Source organism: Salmo salar, chromosome 12, assembly GCF_965601325.2.
Source record: "Salmo salar chromosome 12, fSalSal1, whole genome shotgun sequence".
NCBI classification, from domain to species: domain Eukaryota; kingdom Metazoa; phylum Chordata; class Actinopteri; order Salmoniformes; family Salmonidae; genus Salmo; species Salmo salar.
In genome coordinates, this window is record NC_138302.1 from 17,054,175 (window position 1) to 17,068,520 (window position 14,346).

The window sequence follows — 14,346 nt, forward strand, 5'->3', positions numbered from 1 at the left end:
CTCACCTCACTGTGTCTGTCGGCTGTTAGCTAGTCCTCACAGCCTCACTGTGTCTGTCGGCTGTTAGCTAGTCCTCACAGCTTCACTGTGTATGTCGGCTGTTAGCTAGTCCTCACAGCCTCACTGTGTCTGTCGCCTGTTAGCTAGTCCTCACAGCCTCACCTCACTGTGTCTGTCGGCTGTTAGCTAGTCCGCACAGCCTCACCTCACTGTGTCTGTCGGCTGTTAGCTAGTCCTCACAGCCTCACCTCACTGTGTCTGTCGGCTGTTAGCTAGTCCTCACAGCCTCACTGTGTCTGTCACCTGTTAGCTAGTCCTCACGGCCTCTCTGTGTCTGTCGCCTGTTAGCTAGTCCTCACAGCCTCACCTCACTGTGTCTGTCGGCTGTTAGCTAGTCCTCACAGCCTCACTGTGTCTGTCACCTGTTAGCTAGTCCTCACAGCCTCACTGTGTCTGTCGGCTGTTAGCTAGTACTCACAGCCTCACTGTGTCTGTCGGCTGTTAGCTAGTCCTCACAGCCTCACCTCACTGTGTCTGTCGGCTGTTAGCTAGTCCGCACAGCCTCACTGTGTCTGTCGGCTGTTAGCTAGTCCTCACAGCCTCACTGTGTCTGTCGGCTGTTAGCTAGTCCTCACAGCTTCACTGTGTCTGTCGGCTGTTAGCTAGTCCTCACAGCCTCACTGTGTCTGTCGGCTGTTAGCTAGTCCTCACAGCCTCACCTCACTGTGTCTGTCGGCTGTTAGCTAGTCCTCACAGCCTCACTGTGTCTGTCGGCTGTTAGCTAGTCCTCACAGCCTCACTGTGTCTGTCACCTGTTAGCTAGTCCGCACAGCCTCACTGTGTCTGTCGGCTGTTAGCTAGTCCACACATCCTCACCTCACTGTGTCTGTCACCTGTTAGCTAGTCCTCACAGCCTCACTGTGTCTGTCGCCTGTTAGCTAGTCCTCACAGCCTCACCTCACTGTGTCTGTCGGCTGTTAGCTAGTCCTCACAGCCTCACTGTGTCTGTCGCCTGTTAGCTAGTCCTCACAGCCTCACCTCACTGTGTCTGTCGGCTGTTAGCTAGTCCGCACAGCCTCACCTCACTGTGTCTGTCGGCTGTTAGCTAGTCCTCACAGCCTCACCTCACTGTGTCTGTCGGCTGTTAGCTAGTCCTCACAGCCTCACTGTGTCTGTCACCTGTTAGCTAGTCCTCACAGCCTCACTGTGTCTGTCGGCTGTTAGCTAGTCCTCACAGCCTCACTGTGTCTGTCGGCTGTTAGCTAGTCCTCACAGCCTCACCTCACTGTGTCTGTCGGCTGTTAGCTAGTCCGCACAGCCTCACTGTGTCTGTTGGCTGTTAGCTAGTCCTCACAGCCTCACTGTGTCTGTCGGCTGTTAGCTAGTCCTCACAGCTTCACTGTGTCTGTCGGCTGTTAGCTAGTCCTCACAGCCTCACTGTGTCTGTCGGCTGTTAGCTAGTCCTCACAGCCTCACCTCACTGTGTCTGTCGGCTGTTAGCTAGTCCTCACAGCCTCACCTCACTGTGTCTGTCGGATATTAGCTAGTCCTCAAAGCCTCACTGTGTTTGTCGGCTGTTAGCTAGTCCTCACAGACTCACCTCACTGTGTCTGTCGGCTGTTAGCTAGTCCGCACAGCCTCACCTCACTGTGTCTGTCAGCTGTTAGCTAGTCTACACAGCCTCACCTCACTGTGTCTGTCACCTGTTAGCTAGTCCTCACAGCCTCTCTGTGTCTGTCGCCTGTTAGCTAGTCCTCACAGCCTCACCTCACTGTGTCTGTCGGCTGTTAGCTAGTCCTCACAGCCTCACTGTGTCTGTCGGCTGTTAGCTAGTCCTCACAGCCTCACTGTGTCTGTCACCTGTTAGCTAGTCCGCACAGCCTCACTGTGTCTGTCGGCTGTTAGCTAGTCCTCACAGCGTCACTGTGTCTGTCGGCTGTTAGCTAGTCCGCACAGCCTCTCTGTATCTGTCGGATGTTAGCTAGTCTACACAGCCTCACCTCACTGTGTCTGTCGGCTGTTAGCTAGTCCTCACAGCCACACCTCACTGTATCTGTCGGCTGTTAGCTAGTCCGCACAGCCTCACTGTGTCTGTCGGCTGTTAGCTAGTCCTCACAGCCTCACCTCACTGTGTCTGTCGGCTGTTAGCTAGTCCTCACAGCCTCACTGTGTCTGTCGTCTGTTAGCTAGTCCTCACAGCCTCACCTAACTGTGTCTGTCGGCTGTTAGCTAGTCCGCACAGCCTCACCTCACTGTGTCTGTCGGCTGTTAGCTAGTCCTCACAGCCTCACTGTGTCTGTCACCTGTTAGTTAGTCCTCACAGCCTCACCTCACTGTGTCTGTCGCCTGTTAGCTAGTCCTCACAGCCTCACCTCACTGTGTCTGTCGGCTGTTAGCTAGTCCTCACAGCCTCACTGTGTCTGTCGGCTGTTAGCTAGTCCTCACAGCCTCACCTCACTGTGTCTGTCGGCTGTTAGCTAGTCCTCACAGCATCACCTCACTGTGTCTGTCGGCTGTTAGCTAGTCCTCACAGCATCACTGTGTCTGTCGGCTGTTAGCTAGTCCTCACAGCCTCACTGTGTCTGTCGGCTGTTAGCTAGTCCTCACAGCCTCACCTCACTGTGTCTGTCGGCTGTTAGCTAGTCCTCACAGCCTCACTGTGTCTGTCGCCTGTTAGCTAGTCCTCACAGCCTCACCTCACTGTGTCTGTCGGCTGTTAGCTAGTCCGCACAACCTCACCTCACTGTGTCTGTCGGCTGTTAGCTAGTCCTCAAAGCCTCACTGTGTCTGTCGCCTGTTAGCCAGTCCTCACAGCCTCACCTCACTGTGTCTGTCGGCTGTTAGCTAGTCCGCACAGCCTCACCTCACTGTGTCTGTCGGCTGTTAGCTAGTCCTCACAGCCTCACTGTGTCTGTCACCTGTTAGTTAGTCCTCACAGCCTCACCTCACTGTGTCTGTCGCCTGTTAGCTAGTCCTCACAGCCTCACTGTGTCTGTCGGCTGTTAGCTAGTCCTCACAGCCTCACCTCACTGTGTCTGTCGGCTGTTAGCTAGTCCTCACAGCCTCACTGTGTCTGTCGCCTGTTAGCTAGTCCTCACAGCCTCACCTCACTGTGTCTGTCGGCTGTTAGCTAGTCCGCACAGCCTCACCTCACTGTGTCTGTCGGCTGTTAGCTAGTCCTCAAAGCCTCACTGTGTCTGTCGCCTGTTAGCTAGTCCTCACAGCCTCACCTCACTGTGTCTGTCGGCTGTTAGCTAGTCCGCACAGCCTCACCTCACTGTGTCTGTCGGCTGTTAGCTAGTCCTCACAGCCTCACTGTGTCTGTCACCTGTTAGTTAGTCCTCACAGCCTCACCTCACTGTGTCTGTCGCCTGTTAGCTAGTCCTCACAGCCTCACCTCACTGTGTCTGTCGGCTGTTAGCTAGTCCTCACAGCCTCACTGTGTCTGTCGGCTGTTAGCTAGTCCTCACAGCCTCACCTCACTGTGTCTGTCGGCTGTTAGCTAGTCCTCACAGCATCACCTCACTGTGTCTGTCGGCTGTTAGCTAGTCCTCACAGCGTCACTGTGTCTGTCGGCTGTTAGCTAGTCCGCACAGCCTCTCTGTGTCTGTCGGATGTTTGCTAGTCTACACAGCCTCACCTCACTGTGTCTGTCGTCTGTTAGCTAGTCCTCACAGCCTCACCTCACTGTGTCTGTCGGCTGTTAGCTAGTCCTCACAGCCTCACTGTGTCTGTCGGCTTTTAGCTAGTCCTCACAGCCTCACTGTGTCTGTCGGCTGTTAGCTAGTCCGCACAGCCTCTCTGTGTCTGTCGGATGTTAGCTAGTCTACACAGCCCTCACCTCACTGTGTCTGTCGTCTGTTAGCTAGTCCTCACAGCCTCACCTCACTGTGTCTGTCGGCTGTTAGCTAGTCCGCACAGCCTCACTGTGTCTGTCGGCTGTTAGCTAGTCCGCACAGCCTCACCTCACTGTGTCTGTCGGCTGTTAGCTAGTCCTCACAGCCTCACCTCACTGTGTCTGTCGGCTGTTAGCTAGTCTTCAAAGCCTCACTGTGTCTGTCGGCTGTTAGCTAGTCCTCACAGCCTCACAGTGTCTGTCGGCTGTTAGATAGTCCTCACAGCCTCACCTCACTGTGTCTGTCGGCTGTTAGCTAGTCCGCACAGCCTCACTGTGTCTGTCGGCTGTTAGCTAGTCCTCACAGCCTCACTGTGTCTGTCGGCTGTTAGCTAGTCCTCACAGCTTCACTGGTTCTGTCTGCTGTTAGCTAGTCCTCACAGCCTCACTGTGTCTGTCGGCTGTTAGCTAGTCCTCACAGTCTCACCTCACTGTGTCTGTCGGCTGTTAGCTAGTCCTCACAGCCTCACCTCACTGTGTCTGTCGGATATTAGCTAGTCCTCAAAGTCTCACTGTGTCTGTCGGCTGTTAGCTAGTCCTCTCAGCCTCACTGTGTCTGTCGGCTGTTAGCTAGTCCTCACAGCCTCACTGTGTCTGTCGCCTGTTAGCTAGTCCTCACAGCCTCACTGTGTCTGTCGGCTGTTAGCTAGTCCTCACAGCCTCACCTCACTGTGTCTGTCGGCTGTTAGCTAGTCCTCACAGCCTCACTGTGTCTGTCGGCTGTTAGCTAGTCCGCACAGCCTCACCTCACTGTGTCTGGCGGCTGTTAGCTAGTCCTCACAGCCTCACCTCACTGTGTCTGTCGGATGTTAGCTAGTCCTCACAGCCTCACCTCACTGTGTCTGTCGGATGGTAGCTAGTCCTCACAGCCTCACCTCACTGTGTCTGTCGGCTGTTAGCTAGTCCGCACAGCCTCTCTGTGTCTGTCGCCTGTTAGCTAGTCCTCACAGCCTCTCTGTGTTTGTCGCCTGTTAGCTAGTCCTCACAGCCTCACCTCACTGTGTCTGTCGGATATTAGCTAGTCCTCACAGCCTCACTGTGTCTGTCGGCTGTTAGCTAGTCCTCACAGCCTCACCTCACTGTGTCTGTCGGCTGTTAGCTAGTCCTCACAGCCTCACTGTGTCTGTCGCCTGTTAGCTAGTCCTCACAGCCTCACCTCACTGTGTCTGTCGGCTGTTAGCTAGTCCGCACAGCCTCACCTCACTGTGTCTGTCGGCTGTTAGCTAGTCCTCACAGCATCACCTCACTGTGTCTGTCGGCTGTTAGCTAGTCCTCACAGCGTCACTGTGTCTGTCGGCTGTTAGCTAGTCCTCACAGCCTCACTGTGTCTGTCGGCTGTTAGCTAGTCCTCACAGCCTCACTGTGTCTGTCGCCTGTTAGCTAGTCCTCACAGCCTCACCTCACTGTGTCTGTCGGCTGTTAGCTAGTCCGCACAGCCTCACCTCACTGTGTCTGTCGGCTGTTAGCTAGTCCTCAAAGCCTCACTGTGTCTGTCGCCTGTTAGCTAGTCCTCACAGCCTCACCTCACTGTGTCTGTCGGCTGTTAGCTAGTCCGCACAGCCTCACCTCACTGTGTCTGTCGGCTGTTAGCTAGTCCTCACAGCCTCACTGTGTCTGTCACCTGTTAGTTAGTCCTCACAGCCTCACCTCACTGTGTCTGTCGCCTGTTAGCTAGTCCTCACAGCCTCACCTCACTGTGTCTGTCGGCTGTTAGCTAGTCCTCACAGCCTCACTGTGTCTGTCGGCTGTTAGCTAGTCCTCACAGCCTCACCTCACTGTGTCTGTCGGCTGTTAGCTAGTCCTCACAGCATCACCTCACTGTGTCTGTCGGCTGTTAGCTAGTCCTCACAGCGTCACTGTGTCTGTCGGCTGTTAGCTAGTCCGCACAGCCTCTCTGTGTCTGTCGGATGTTTGCTAGTCTACACAGCCTCACCTCACTGTGTCTGTCGTCTGTTAGCTAGTCCTCACAGCCTCACCTCACTGTGTCTGTCGGCTGTTAGCTAGTCCGCACAGCCTCACTGTGTCTGTCGGCTGTTAGCTAGTCCGCACAGCCTCACCTCACTGTGTCTGTCGGCTGTTAGCTAGTCCTCACAGCCTCACCTCACTGTGTCTGTCGGCTGTTAGCTAGTCTTCAAAGCCTCACTGTGTCTGTCGGCTGTTAGCTAGTCCTCACAGCCTCACAGTGTCTGTCGGCTGTTAGATAGTCCTCACAGCCTCACCTCACTGTGTCTGTCGGCTGTTAGCTAGTCCGCACAGCCTCACTGTGTCTGTCGGCTGTTAGCTAGTCCTCACAGCCTCACTGTGTCTGTCGGCTGTTAGCTAGTCCTCACAGCCTCACCTCACTGTGTCTGTCGGCTGTTAGCTAGTCCTCACAGCATCACCTCACTGTGTCTGTCGGCTGTTAGCTAGTCCTCACAGCGTCACTGTGTCTGTCGGCTGTTAGCTAGTCCGCACAGCCTCTCTGTGTCTGTCGGATGTTTGCTAGTCTACACAGCCTCACCTCACTGTGTCTGTCGTCTGTTAGCTAGTCCTCACAGCCTCACCTCACTGTGTCTGTCGGCTGTTAGCTAGTCCGCACAGCCTCACTGTGTCTGTCGGCTGTTAGCTAGTCCGCACAGCCTCACCTCACTGTGTCTGTCGGCTGTTAGCTAGTCCTCACAGCCTCACCTCACTGTGTCTGTCGGCTGTTAGCTAGTCTTCAAAGCCTCACTGTGTCTGTCGGCTGTTAGCTAGTCCTCACAGCCTCACAGTGTCTGTCGGCTGTTAGATAGTCCTCACAGCCTCACCTCACTGTGTCTGTCGGCTGTTAGCTAGTCCTCACAGCCTCACTGTGTCTGTCGGCTGTTAGCTAGTCCTCACAGCCTCACTGTGTCTGTCGGCTGTTAGCTAGTCCTCACAGCTTCACTGTGTCTGTCGGCTGTTAGCTAGTCCTCACAGCCTCACTGTGTCTGTCGGCTGTTAGCTAGTCCTCACAGCTTCACTGTGTCTGTCGGCTGTTAGCTAGTCCTCACAGCCTCACTGTGTCTGTCGGCTGTTAGCTAGTCCTCACAGCCTCACCTCACTGTGTCTGTCGGCTGTTAGCTAGTCCTCACAGCCTCACCTAACTGTGTCTGTCGGATATTAGCTAGTCCTCAAAGCCTCACTGTGTTTGTCGGCTGTTAGCTAGTCCTCACAGACTCACCTCACTGTGTCTGTCGGCTGTTAGCTAGTCCGCACAGCCTCACCTCACTGTGTCTGTCGGCTGTTAGCTAGTCTACACAGCCTCACCTCACTGTGTCTGTCACCTGTTAGCTAGTCCTCACAGCCTCTCTGTGTCTGTCGCCTGTTAGCTAGTCCTCACAGCCTCACCTCACTGTGTCTGTCGGCTGGTAGCTAGTCCTCACAGCCTCACTGTGTCTGTCGGCTGTTAGCTAGTCCTCACAGCCTCACTGTGTCTGTCACCTGTTAGCTAGTCCGCACAGCCTCACTGTGTCTGTCGGCTGTTAGCTAGTCCTCACAGCGTCACTGTGTCTGTCGGCTGTTAGCTAGTCCGCACAGCCTCTCTGTATCTGTCGGATAATAGCTAGTCTACACAGCCTCACCTCACTGTGTCTGTCGGCTGTTAGCTAGTCCTCACAGCCACACCTCACTGTGTCTGTCGGCTGTTAGCTAGTCCGCACAGCCTCACTGTGTCTGTCGGCTGTTAGCTAGTCCGCACAGCCTCACCTCACTGTGTCTGTCGGCTGTTAGCTAGTCCTCAGAGCCTCACCTCACTGTGTCTGTCGGCTGTTAGCTAGTCCTCACAGCCTCACTGTGTCTGTCGGCTGTTAGCTAGTCCTCACAGCCCCACCTCACTGTGTCTGTCGGCTGTTAGCTAGTCTACACAGCCTCACCTCACTGTGTCTGTCGGCTGTTAGCTAGTCCTCACAGCCTCACTGTGTCTGTCGGCTGTTAGCTAGTCCTCACAGCTTCACTGTGTATGTCGGCTGTTAGCTAGTCCTCACAGCCTCACTGTGTCTGTCGCCTGTTAGCTAGTCCTCACAGCCTCACCTCACTGTGTCTGTCGGCTGTTAGCTAGTCCGCACAGCCTCACCTCACTGTGTCTGTCGGCTGTTAGCTAGTCCTCACAGCCTCACCTCACTGTGTCTGTCGGCTGTTAGCTAGTCCTCACAGCCTCACTGTGTCTGTCACCTGTTAGCTAGTCCTCACGGCCTCTCAGTGTCTGTCGCCTGTTAGCTAGTCCTCACAGCCTCACCTCACTGTGTCTGTCGGCTGTTAGCTAGTCCTCACAGCCTCACTGTGTCTGTCGGCTGTTAGCTAGTCCTCACAGCCTCACTGTGTCTGTCACCTGTTAGCTAGTCCGCACAGCCTCACTGTGTCTGTCGGCTGTTAGCTAGTCCACACATCCTCACCTCACTGTGTCTGTCACCTGTTAGCTAGTCCTCACAGCCTCACTGTGTCTGTCGCCTGTTAGCTAGTCCTCACAGCCTCACTGTGTCTGTCGGCTGTTAGCTAGTCCGCACAGCCTCACCTCACTGTGTCTGTCGGCTGTTAGCTAGTCCTCACAGCATCACCTCACTGTGTCTGTCGGCTGTTAGCTAGTCCTCACAGCGTCACTGTGTCTGTCGGCTGTTAGCTAGTCCTCACAGCCTCACTGTGTCTGTCGGCTGTTAGCTAGTCCTCACAGCCTCACTGTGTCTGTCGCCTGTTAGCTAGTCCTCACAGCCTCACCTCACTGTGTCTGTCGGCTGTTAGCTAGTCCGCACAGCCTCACCTCACTGTGTCTGTCGGCTGTTAGCTAGTCCTCAAAGCCTCACTGTGTCTGTCGCCTGTTAGCTAGTCCTCACAGCCTCACCTCACTGTGTCTGTCGGCTGTTAGCTAGTCCGCACAGCCTCACCTCACTGTGTCTGTCGGCTGTTAGCTAGTCCTCACAGCCTCACTGTGTCTGTCACCTGTTAGTTAGTCCTCACAGCCTCACCTCACTGTGTCTGTCGCCTGTTAGCTAGTCCTCACAGCCTCACCTCACTGTGTCTGTCGGCTGTTAGCTAGTCCTCACAGCCTCACTGTGTCTGTCGGCTGTTAGCTAGTCCTCACAGCCTCACCTCACTGTGTCTGTCGGCTGTTAGCTAGTCCTCACAGCATCACCTCACTGTGTCTGTCGGCTGTTAGCTAGTCCTCACAGCGTCACTGTGTCTGTCGGCTGGTAGCTAGTCCGCACAGCCTCTCTGTGTCTGTCGGATGTTTGCTAGTCTACACAGCCTCACCTCACTGTGTCTGTCGTCTGTTAGCTAGTCCTCACAGCCTCACCTCACTGTGTCTGTCGGCTGTTAGCTAGTCCGCACAGCCTCACTGTGTCTGTCGGCTGTTAGCTAGTCCGCACAGCCTCACCTCACTGTGTCTGTCGGCTGTTAGCTAATCCTCACAGCCTCACCTCACTGTGTCTGTCGGCTGTTAGCTAGTCTTCAAAGCCTCACTGTGTCTGTCGGCTGTTAGCTAGTCCTCACAGCCTCACAGTGTCTGTCGGCTGTTAGATAGTCCTCACAGCCTCACCTCACTGTGTCTGTCGGCTGTTAGCTAGTCCGCACAGCCTCACCTCACTGTGTCTGTCGGCTGTTAGCTAGTCCTCACAGCCTCACTGTGTCTGTCGGCTGTTAGCTAGTCCTCACAGCCTCACTGTGTCTGTCGGCTGTTAGCTAGTCCTCACAGCTTCACTGTGTCTGTCGGCTGTTAGCTAGTCCTCACAGCCTCACTGTGTCTGTCGGCTGTTAGCTAGTCCTCACAGCTTCACTGTGTCTGTCGGCTGTTAGCTAGTCCTCACAGCCTCACTGTGTCTGTCGGCTGTTAGCTAGTCCTCACAGCCTCACCTCACTGTGTCTGTCGGCTGTTAGCTAGTCCTCACAGCCTCACCTAACTGTGTCTGTCGGATATTAGCTAGTCCTCAAAGCCTCACTGTGTTTGTCGGCTGTTAGCTAGTCCTCACAGACTCACCTCACTGTGTCTGTCGGCTGTTAGCTAGTCCGCACAGCCTCACCTCACTGTGTCTGTCGGCTGTTAGCTAGTCTACACAGCCTCACCTCACTGTGTCTGTCACCTGTTAGCTAGTCCTCACAGCCTCTCTGTGTCTGTCGCCTGTTAGCTAGTCCTCACAGCCTCACCTCACTGTGTCTGTCGGCTGGTAGCTAGTCCTCACAGCCTCACTGTGTCTGTCGGCTGTTAGCTAGTCCTCACAGCCTCACTGTGTCTGTCACCTGTTAGCTAGTCCGCACAGCCTCACTGTGTCTGTCGGCTGTTAGCTAGTCCTCACAGCGTCACTGTGTCTGTCGGCTGTAAGCTAGTCCGCACAGCCTCTCTGTATCTGTCGGATAATAGCTAGTCTACACAGCCTCACCTCACTGTGTCTGTCGGCTGTTAGCTAGTCCTCACAGCCACACCTCACTGTGTCTGTCGGCTGTTAGCTAGTCCGCACAGCCTCACTGTGTCTGTCGGCTGTTAGCTAGTCCGCACAGCCTCACCTCACTGTGTCTGTCGGCTGTTAGCTAGTCCTCAGAGCCTCACCTCACTGTGTCTGTCGGCTGTTAGCTAGTCCTCACAGCCTCACTGTGTCTGTCGGCTGTTAGCTAGTCCTCACAGCTTCACTGTGTATGTCGGCTGTTAGCTAGTCCTCACAGCCTCACTGTGTCTGTCGCCTGTTAGCTAGTCCTCACAGCCTCACCTCACTGTGTCTGTCGGCTGTTAGCTAGTCCGCACAGCCTCACCTCACTGTGTCTGTCGGCTGTTAGCTAGTCCTCACAGCCTCACCTCACTGTGTCTGTCGGCTGTTAGCTAGTCCTCACAGCCTCACTGTGTCTGTCACCTGTTAGCTAGTCCTCACGGCCTCTCAGTGTCTGTCGCCTGTTAGCTAGTCCTCACAGCCTCACCTCACTGTGTCTGTCGGCTGTTAGCTAGTCCTCACAGCCTCACTGTGTCTGTCGGCTGTTAGCTAGTCCTCACAGCCTCACTGTGTCTGTCACCTGTTAGCTAGTCCGCACAGCCTCACTGTGTCTGTCGGCTGTTAGCTAGTCCTCACAGCCTCACCTCACTGTGTCTGTCGGCTGTTAGCTAGTCCTCACAGCCTCACTGTGTCTGTCGGCTGTTAGCTAGTCCTCACAGCCTCACTGTGTCTGTCACCTGTTAGCTAGTCCGCACAGCCTCACTGTCTGTCGGCTGTTAGCTAGTCCACACATCCTCACCTCACTGTGTCTGTCACCTGTTAGCTAGTCCTCACAGCCTCACTGTGTCTGTCGCCTGTTAGCTAGTCCTCACAGCCTCACTGTGTCTGTCGGCTGTTAGCTAGTCCGCACAGCCTCACCTCACTGTGTCTGTCGGCTGTTAGCTAGTCCTCACAGCATCACCTCACTGTGTCTGTCGGCTGTTAGCTAGTCCTCACAGCGTCACTGTGTCTGTCGGCTGTTAGCTAGTCCTCACAGCCTCACTGTGTCTGTCGGCTGTTAGCTAGTCCTCACAGCCTCACTGTGTCTGTCGCCTGTTAGCTAGTCCTCACAGCCTCACCTCACTGTGTCTGTCGGCTGTTAGCTAGTCCGCACAGCCTCACCTCACTGTGTCTGTCGGCTGTTAGCTAGTCCTCAAAGCCTCACTGTGTCTGTCGCCTGTTAGCTAGTCCTCACAGCCTCACCTCACTGTGTCTGTCGGCTGTTAGCTAGTCCGCACAGCCTCACCTCACTGTGTCTGTCGGCTGTTAGCTAGTCCTCACAGCCTCACTGTGTCTGTCACCTGTTAGTTAGTCCTCACAGCCTCACCTCACTGTGTCTGTCGCCTGTTAGCTAGTCCTCACAGCCTCACCTCACTGTGTCTGTCGGCTGTTAGCTAGTCCTCACAGCCTCACTGTGTCTGTCGGCTGTTAGCTAGTCCTCACAGCCTCACCTCACTGTGTCTGTCGGCTGTTAGCTAGTCCTCACAGCATCACCTCACTGTGTCTGTCGGCTGTTAGCTAGTCCTCACAGCGTCACTGTGTCTGTCGGCTGTTAGCTAGTCCGCACAGCCTCTCTGTGTCTGTCGGATGTTTGCTAGTCTACACAGCCTCACCTCACTGTGTCTGTCGTCTGTTAGCTAGTCCTCACAGCCTCACCTCACTGTGTCTGTCGGCTGTTAGCTAGTCCGCACAGCCTCACTGTGTCTGTCGGCTGTTAGCTAGTCCGCACAGCCTCACCTCACTGTGTCTGTCGGCTGTTAGCTAATCCTCACAGCCTCACCTCACTGTGTCTGTCGGCTGTTAGCTAGTCTTCAAAGCCTCACTGTGTCTGTCGGCTGTTAGCTAGTCCTCACAGCCTCACAGTGTCTGTCGGCTGTTAGATAGTCCTCACAGCCTCACCTCACTGTGTCTGTCGGCTGTTAGCTAGTCCGCACAGCCTCACTGTGTCTGTCGGCTGTTAGCTAGTCCTCACAGCCTCACGGTGTCTGTCGGCTGTTAGCTAGTCCTCACAGCTTCACTGTGTCTGTCGGCTGTTAGCTAGTCCTCACAGCCTCACTGTGTCTGTCGGCTGTTAGCTAGTCTTCACAGCTTCACTGTGTCTGTCGGCTGTTAGCTAGTCCGCACAGCCTCACTGTGTCTGTCGGCTGTTAGCTAGTCCTTACAGCCTCACCTAACTGTGTCTGTCGGATATTAGCTAGTCCTCAAAGCCTCACTGTGTTTGTCGGCTGTTAGCTAGTCCTCACAGACTCACCTCACTGTGTCTGTCGGCTGTTAGCTAGTCCTCACAGCCTCACTGTGTCTGTCGGCTGTTAGCTAGTCCTCACAGCCCCACCTCACTGTGTCTGTCGGCTGTTAGCTAGTCTACACAGCCTCACCTCACTGTGTCTGTCGGCTGTTAGCTAGTCCTCACAGCCTCACTGTGTCTGTCGGCTGTTAGCTAGTCCTCACAGCTTCACTGTGTATGTCGGCTGTTAGCTAGTCCTCACAGCCTCACTGTGTCTGTCGCCTGTTAGCTAGTCCTCACAGCCTCACCTCACTGTGTCTGTCGGCTGTTAGCTAGTCCGCACAGCCTCACCTCACTGTGTCTGACGGCTGTTAGCTAGTCCTCACAGCCTCACCTCACTGTGTCTGTCGGCTGTTAGCTAGTCCTCACAGCCTCACTGTGTCTGTCACCTGTTAGCTAGTCCTCACGGCCTCTCTGTGTCTGTCGCCTGTTAGCTAGTCCTCACAGCCTCACCTCACTGTGTCTGTCGGCTGTTAGCTAGTCCTCACAGCCTCACTGTGTCTGTCACCTGTTAGCTAGTCCTCACAGCCTCACTGTGTCTGTCGGCTGTTAGCTAGTACTCACAGCCTCACTGTGTCTGTCGGCTGTTAGCTAGTCCTCACAGCCTCACCTCACTGTGTCTGTCGGCTGTTAGCTAGTCCGCACAGCCTCACTGTGTCTGTCGGCTGTTAGCTAGTCCTCACAGCCTCACTGTGTCTGTCGGCTGTTAGCTAGTCCTCACAGCTTCACTGTGTCTGTCGGCTGTTAGCTAGTCCTCACAGCCTCACTGTGTCTGTCGGCTGTTAGCTAGTCCTCACAGCCTCACCTCACTGTGTCTGTCGGCTGTTAGCTAGTCCTCACAGCCTCACTGTGTCTGTCGGCTGTTAGCTAGTCCTCACAGCCTCACTGTGTCTGTCACCTGTTAGCTAGTCCGCACAGCCTCACTGTGTCTGTCGGCTGTTAGCTAGTCCACACATCCTCACCTCACTGTGTCTGTCACCTGTTAGCTAGTCCTCACAGCCTCACTGTGTCTGTCGCCTGTTAGCTAGTCCTCACAGCCTCACCTCACTGTGTCTGTCGGCTGTTAGCTAGTCCTCACAGCCTCACTGTGTCTGTCGCCTGTTAGCTAGTCCTCACAGCCTCACCTCACTGTGTCTGTCGGCTGTTAGCTAGTCCGCACAGCCTCACCTCACTGTGTCTGTCGGCTGTTAGCTAGTCCTCACAGCCTCACCTCACTGTGTCTGTCGGCTGTTAGCTAGTCCTCACAGCCTCACTGTGTCTGTCACCTGTTAGCTAGTCCTCACAGCCTCACTGTGTCTGTCGGCTGTTAGCTAGTCCTCACAGCCTCACTGTGTCTGTCGGCTGTTAGCTAGTCCTCACAGCCTCACCTCACTGTGTCTGTCGGCTGTTAGCTAGTCCGCACAGCCTCACTGTGTCTGTTGGCTGTTAGCTAGTCCTCACAGCCTCACTGTGTCTGTCGGCTGTTAGCTAGTCCTCACAGCTTCACTGTGTCTGTCGGCTGTTAGCTAGTCCTCACAGCCTCACTGTGTCTGTCGGCTGTTAGCTAGTCCTCACAGCCTCACCTCACTGTGTCTGTCGGCTGTTAGCTAGTCCTCACAGCCTCACCTCACTGTGTCTGTCGGATATTAGCTAGTCCTCAAAGCCTCACTGTGTTTGTCGGCTGTTAGCTAGTCCTCACAGACTCACCTCACTGTGTCTGTCGGCTGTTAGCTAGTCCG